We start from the raw sequence: 6,856 nt of genomic DNA, 5'->3' as shown, positions 1-6,856 counted from the left end.
TGGAACAATAGCACATTCAATATGTACCAAACACGAACTCATTATTTAGGCAACAGAAACTGAGAAGGCAGAATTGGTGTCTCAGAATGCATTTGGTTTCTGTCTAATTATTTCCACATTCTCTCAGTTCTTCTTCCTTTTTTTTGGGGGGGGGTGTCCCTTGTATGCTGAGTCACATGTCTTCAGAGAAAGAAAAAGAAAGAAGTTAATGGTGTGTTCTGAGGGAAAGAAATGTTGACCCAGACATATGCTTCTGCCCTCCACCCTCACGACCCCTGATACTCTCTATTACCTTTTTTGAATGAGTTCTGTTAAGGGCACTCATCTCAAACTGAAATATAACTAATCCCTTTCCCTGGTGTTCATACCAATGCAGACTTGGGAAGAGTCAGGAAAACCAGAAGGAAAACAACACAAGCATGTTTGGAGACCTGTGAAACCTTATCTCAGGCCCTTTAACAACTTCGTCAGTGAAACAGGTGATTGCACTAACCAGGTCCACTTTGTGAAGTTGGGAAATAGTGGCAGGCACACTGAAAAATGAGGGCGAGGGCGCACAGGCAAGAAGCTGGGCTCTAGAGAAGACTCCCAGCTTCAAGTCCCAAATGCATTTATCAGTTCTTTCAATTAGGGCAGCAATTTTAACCTTTCTAGGGCTGCATTGCCCTACTGAGAGTAATACCACAACATTTTCGGTTTTTTTGTTTTAATCGTGGGAAAGTACATATAATATAAAATCACTATCAACCATTTTTCAGTGTACATTTTATTAGAGTTAAGTATATTTACATTATGAGCACCACTCTACTTCTGTTGCTTTAAATTTATCTACACACCTCATGTAGATAATATGGTGTTTGTCTTTTTGTGACTGGCATATTTCAAGAAATATGAAGTACTCAAGGTTCATTCATGTTATAGCATGTGACAGATTGTCTTCCCTTTTTGGTCTGAAAAAGGGAAGTCAAATTATCCATGTTTGCATATGACATATGTTGTACACAGAAAAATCTAAACACTCCAACAAAAAGCTGTTTGAAATGATAAAGAATTTCAGTAAGGTTACAGGTTACAAAATAAATACACAAAAAAGAGTAATTTTTTATATGCTAATTAACTCACAGAAAGAGAAGGAAAAAAATCCCATTCATAATAGCCACAAAAAACTACAAATACTTAGTAATAACTTTAACCAGAGAAAACTCTCTACAATTAAAATGATCAAGCCTAGATGAAAAGAATCACCAAGCCAAGTGATTTAATACAACAATTATAATATTTCATGGAGAAGTAATTTTATGAACATATTTTAAAGACTAAAACAGGGTATATGACAAAATTTATTTTATGGGTTTAGGGCACCTTTAATCAAAGTAGGAAAATAATAATGTGAGAAAGAAAATATAGAGACCAGTCTCATTAATAAATATAATTGCAAAAAATACCAAATATAGATGCAAAAAATGCCAAAAATGTTGGCAAACAGAATCCAGTAAAATATATGAAAACCAATATTCTTACTGGAATGCAAGTTTGGTTTAAATATAAAAGTCTTATTAAAGTAATTCCCCACATTAGTACTAAAAGTTAGCTAATCTGTTGTGAACATTAGCAGTGACACTTCAGATAAGGACTCTATAACACGAGGACAAGGATATAAATATGCCCACTATGTTTGTGTTTAAAATGGTGAAAATTTCTTGCTGTTCTGATAATAGAAGTAAAAGAGTAAAATGAACAAGGATTAGAAAAAATGAAAAATGAAGACCCAAAAAGCTGTAATGCCAAATTATTATATTAATAAGTTTCTGGGGCTGGTGTTGTGGTGCAGTAGGTTAAGCCACTGCCTGTGACACTGGCATTGTGTGTGGCACTAGATAAAGTCTCAGCTGCTCTTCTTCTGATCCAGTGCCCTGTTATGTGTCCTTGGAAAACAGCAAAAAATGGCCCAAATGCTTGGGCGCTTGTCATTCACATGGAAAGCCCAGATCCAATGCCAGCCTTCTGGCTTCGGGCTTGCTCAGCCTTGTTCATTACCAGCATTTAGGGAGTGAACCAGAGGATGAAAGTTATCTCCGTCTCTGTGTCTCCTCTCTATATATCTCTGTCTTTAAAATAATTAAAGTAAATCATTGAATAAAAGAAGTTCTAAACAGTTTATATGAAAATTTGGGGATAGACATTTGTTGTAGCAATTAAGACACCACCAAGGATTCCCACATCCTTTATTAGAGCGCTGGTGTTTGAGTCCCAACTCCACTTCCAATCCAGCTTCCTGCTAGTGTGCTTTCTGAGATGCAGCAGTGATGACTCAAGTGCACGAGTTCTTGTCACCCGTGTGGGGACCTGCAGTAAATTCTGAATCCCTTGTCTTGACCCAGCCCATCACCAACTGCTGATGCAGGCATTTGAGCATTGAATGGGCTGATGGAGCATCAGTGTGTGTATCTGTCTCTGCCTGTCTGTCTTGCTCTCTCTCTGTCTCTTTGCTTTTCAAAAAAGATAAAATATAAAGGTATAATGATAAGTATACATTTATATATATATGTTTAAAAGATTGCTTACTCATAACAGAATTATAACCATGATGAAAATATCTCCAATATTCTACTACATAAAAATTAAAAATTCAGATTACAAAAAAAGTCATTAAAATAATGGAAAATATGTTAATAAAAATTTAGACACCGTTTACAACATGCACATGGAAAAAGAAATAACCTAAAATAAAGAAATAAACAAATGATTTTGAATAAACAAACATTCCCTGGAAAAAAACATTCTGAGTGAAATAAGCCAGTCCCCAAAATGGCAAATGGCATGTTTCACTGATCTGTGGTAACTAATAGAGTACCTAAAAGGTAATGTATTGGAATCAAGTTATATTTTGACATTTGATGAATTTTTTACAGCCATTGTCTCAACTGTTGAGGAACAGTGTTTTATTTTTTCTTCATACTTTTTGTTGAATTGTTTACTTAATGTAGGGTTAATCTTACAAGTGTAAAGCAAACTGAAAATAAATCTTTGTAAAAATTAAGAGTGGAAGTTGGGGAGGGAGGAGGAAGAAGGGTGGGAGCATGGGTCGGAGGGAGGGTAGTATGGGAAGTATCACTCTGTTCCTAAGTCTCCAAATATGAAACTCAGAAACTCCAATAAAGGAGGTGGTCCATGCCTTAACCACTGATCCAAACTGCTATCCCTTGGTCTAGCTTTAAAGGAAGTAGTCAATATTGTTTGACCTTATTCTAAAAGGCATGCAGTTCAGGAACACAAAATACCTCGTCTATGTAATAGATCTCTATACCTCATCTACGTAATAGATTTTAATTGAAAATAAAATTAGTAAATAAAAACCTGCTACTAATAGAATTATCCACTCCCATATACTCTGGGGGGAAAATACTGTCCCCCAAAACTCCATGTTGAAAATACCTGCCTTGAGTATTCCTCTCAGCAGTACGTAAGTTCATTATATCTACCAGAACAGGTATCACTACCCCTATATACATACCATGAGAGGGGATAAAGATTAAGTGAGTATTGATAAGGGTCAGATGTCCAAGAAATCCCATGATGCACTGTAAGAAAATTATAGAATAAAGGATCAGATTCAACTAGAAAGTATCATGAGTACGATTTGAGGAAGAAGAAATATTTCTGCCACGCCAATTAAAAACACTCTTCTGCAAATGTAGGTTCATTTGAACTAAAATAAGGATAAAATTGTACAAAGCCATAGAAGATGATATTCTGAATCAATATTAAGTCCCATTTGTTTGTACTCGTCCTCCTTATAAGCTATCAATGGCCCTCCATACCCTTCGCATTTAAGTCCAGGCTTCTTCACATAATTTTTGGAGTACTTCAGGAAACTGACTCTGTTAGCGACTCTCCTCCATCAAGATCCACTTCCTCCACCTGCCATACCAGCGTCTGGCAATTTTCCAAGCACATCCACTGTTTCTTCACCCCTAGTTTCCCTGGTGCTGTTCTATTGGCATGGATTTCTCTCCCATGTTCATTCTGTTAGGCAATTCCTCTTCCATCTCCAGTTCAAATGCTTCCCACTGCTGAACTTTCAACACCACCATCACCCTATCTTCCCAATGACACTCTGTCATGGTCACCATAGAACAAATTTCTGTTTATTGTTTTTAATTTTTACTCTACTTATTTATTTGAAAGACAGAGAGGTCTTCCCTCCATGGTTCAGGTTGAAGTCAGGGGTTCAAAATTCCATCCAAGTCTTGCTTGTGCATAGAAGAAACCCAAATGCTTAAGTCATCATTTATTGTCTCCAGAGGTATGCATCAGCCAGAAGAAGTTGGATCAGAAAGGAAACTAGGGGGCCCATGCTGTACCATCATGGGTAAAGCCACCTCCTTCAGTGCCAGCATCCCATATGGGCACTGGTTCGAGTTCCAGCTGCTCCACTTCCAATCCAGCTGTCTTCGCCAGCCTGTGAAAGCAGTAGAAGATGGCCCAAGTGCTTGCGCCCCTGTACCTGCATGGGAGACCCAGAAGTAGTTCCTGGCTCCTGGTTTCGGGTCAGCGCAGCTCCTGCCATTGCAGTCAACTGGGGAGTGAACCAGTGGATGGAAGACTTCTCTCTCTCTCTCTCTCTCTCTCTCTGCTTCTGCCTCTTTGTAAACTCTGCCTTTCAAATAAATAAAAAATCTTTAATATGAAAGTAAAGAAAAAATAAGGGAACCAGGACATCAACTCAAGAACTCTGAAACAGGATGTGGATATCCCAAGTGGTATCTTAACAGCTGTGCAGAGCACCTGCCCCTGTTTAGTGTTTAATAATTGTTGATGCCACAGAATTATGGATATTTTAACAGAAGGGCATATTTATCTCTACATCCTTAGTGCTGCAAATCAAGTGAATGTTACGCACAGATAGTCAAGTGCCAATAATAACCTGGTACTTTTCACTTCAGAACGTCCCTTCAACATGGCCCTATACCAAGTCTTAGATCCCTGTAAATTGCCCTATACCTGGTTTTCTTTGAACAGATTGTATTTCAGGCTGTAATCACCATCATTTGCTTACACTGTTTTATTTTAGCTAAACTTATGAAAATTTATGTTGATTGCATATTCACATGAAATTTAAAGAAATTTTGTAGTGATCCCAAATGCTCTTCACCCAGTTTTCTCCAGTGGTGAAATCCTGCTAATCTATAGTATAATATTTTAACCATAGTGTGAATACAGTTAAAATGAAGACTATTTCTAAAACCACAGAATCCTGCAGGTTCATCTTTTACATATGTGCTTATTCTCCCCAGTCCCTTAAATTCTAGCAACCACTACTTAGTTCTCCATTCAAATAATTTTGTCATTCCAAGGATGGTATGCAAATGGAATCATACAGTACCTGACCTCTTATGATTGACTTTTGCCACTCAGCGTGATTTCATGAAGATATGGCCAAGATGTTTTGTGTATCAGTAGATCATTTCTCTGTATTGCTCAATAGTGCATATTGAATAAACGAGTCTGTGGTTTAACAAGCAACGGTTAGTAACAGAGAGAACAAAGTCATAGCCAAAACAGTAAGAGGTAGTCCAGAAGTCAATTAGAGAACAGCTCTGGCTGTAACATGATCCTTTGTATTTGGTATTTGGAGATCCTGAAAGATGTAACCCATATTGGGTTTGATATTATGGAGAAAATAGTGGCCATTGCCAGGAATATTTTGAGCAACTGTCACCAGCTTATTATTTCATAATTATTTCATAATTTCCATACATGAAATAAATAGTTAAGATGATTGGCTCATACCAACTTCCCTTAGATCATGCAGGATTAGGATTTCTCAATGTTTTAGATACAGCAGAATTAGTAGTGTTGGCCATTTCTTTTAAAATTTGATTTATCTGAACGGACCATAAAAGGGAAATGAGATATTCTGACATAACGAGCTTTATGAAATTGTCTTTGACAAGTAATAATGTCTTAAGACATAAGATAACATCTGACTAAGTGGAAAGATTAAGGAAAATTAGTCATAGGTACTTTGTGCTGATGGTAACCCAACCACTGGAAACAAACAGCATGCTTCAGAAACCTGAGTTGTAACATCATGATGACTAAAAATAAAATGATGAGTAATGCTTAATCACAGGAAGTTAGTTTAATGTGGAGTCTCTAAAAATAATACTAAATTGATGATAAAGAAGTGAATAGAAAACTAGCTGAGCAAGTCTTCCTGGAGTGCAGAGAATAAGTAGAGAGTCGTTATCTGTGATTGAAAAGACTAATCTCCAAAGCATCAAGACTGCATGACAAGGAGTGCTCTAGTTAATGAAATGTGGCTCAAGAAGAAAATATTCATTTATTTTTATTACATTTATGTGTATGTGTATGCAAATATTTATTCAAATATTTTATTTATTTTAAAGGAGTCTTTTGAAAATATTGACTTTCTATGACAAAAAAAAAAATCCCTGTCAAATTGTACGATTTTAGGAAAATCTGATGTAGGCAATGCATGAGCAACCCAGGGATTCATGAAAATTAAATCAAAAGTAAATTAAAAGAAGATATTTTGAAAAACTTGGAAATACTTTTATGGCTTAAGATTCTGTTGGTGAAATGATATAAAAGTATCACTTAGGAAAATTTATACCTACACATTTCACAAAACTGGTGAACAATTTTTTAACTCTCATTCACAATTCTGTTAAGAATAAAATTAAAATACTGCATTAATGATATATTTTGTGCCATGAAGATAGAATGAAGGTAGAAATTCATCAATAAATTTCAGTTGAAAACTTTTTCCTAGTATGGTGAGTAAGGTTGAAACTGAGGGCCAGCGCCGTAGCTCAATAGGCTAATCCTC

Source organism: Oryctolagus cuniculus, chromosome 8 (assembly GCF_964237555.1).
Source record: "Oryctolagus cuniculus chromosome 8, mOryCun1.1, whole genome shotgun sequence".
In the NCBI taxonomy this organism is placed as follows: Eukaryota; Metazoa; Chordata; class Mammalia; order Lagomorpha; family Leporidae; genus Oryctolagus; species Oryctolagus cuniculus.
The sequence above is the reverse complement of the archived record's forward strand: the minus strand, read 5'-3'. Positions refer to the sequence as shown.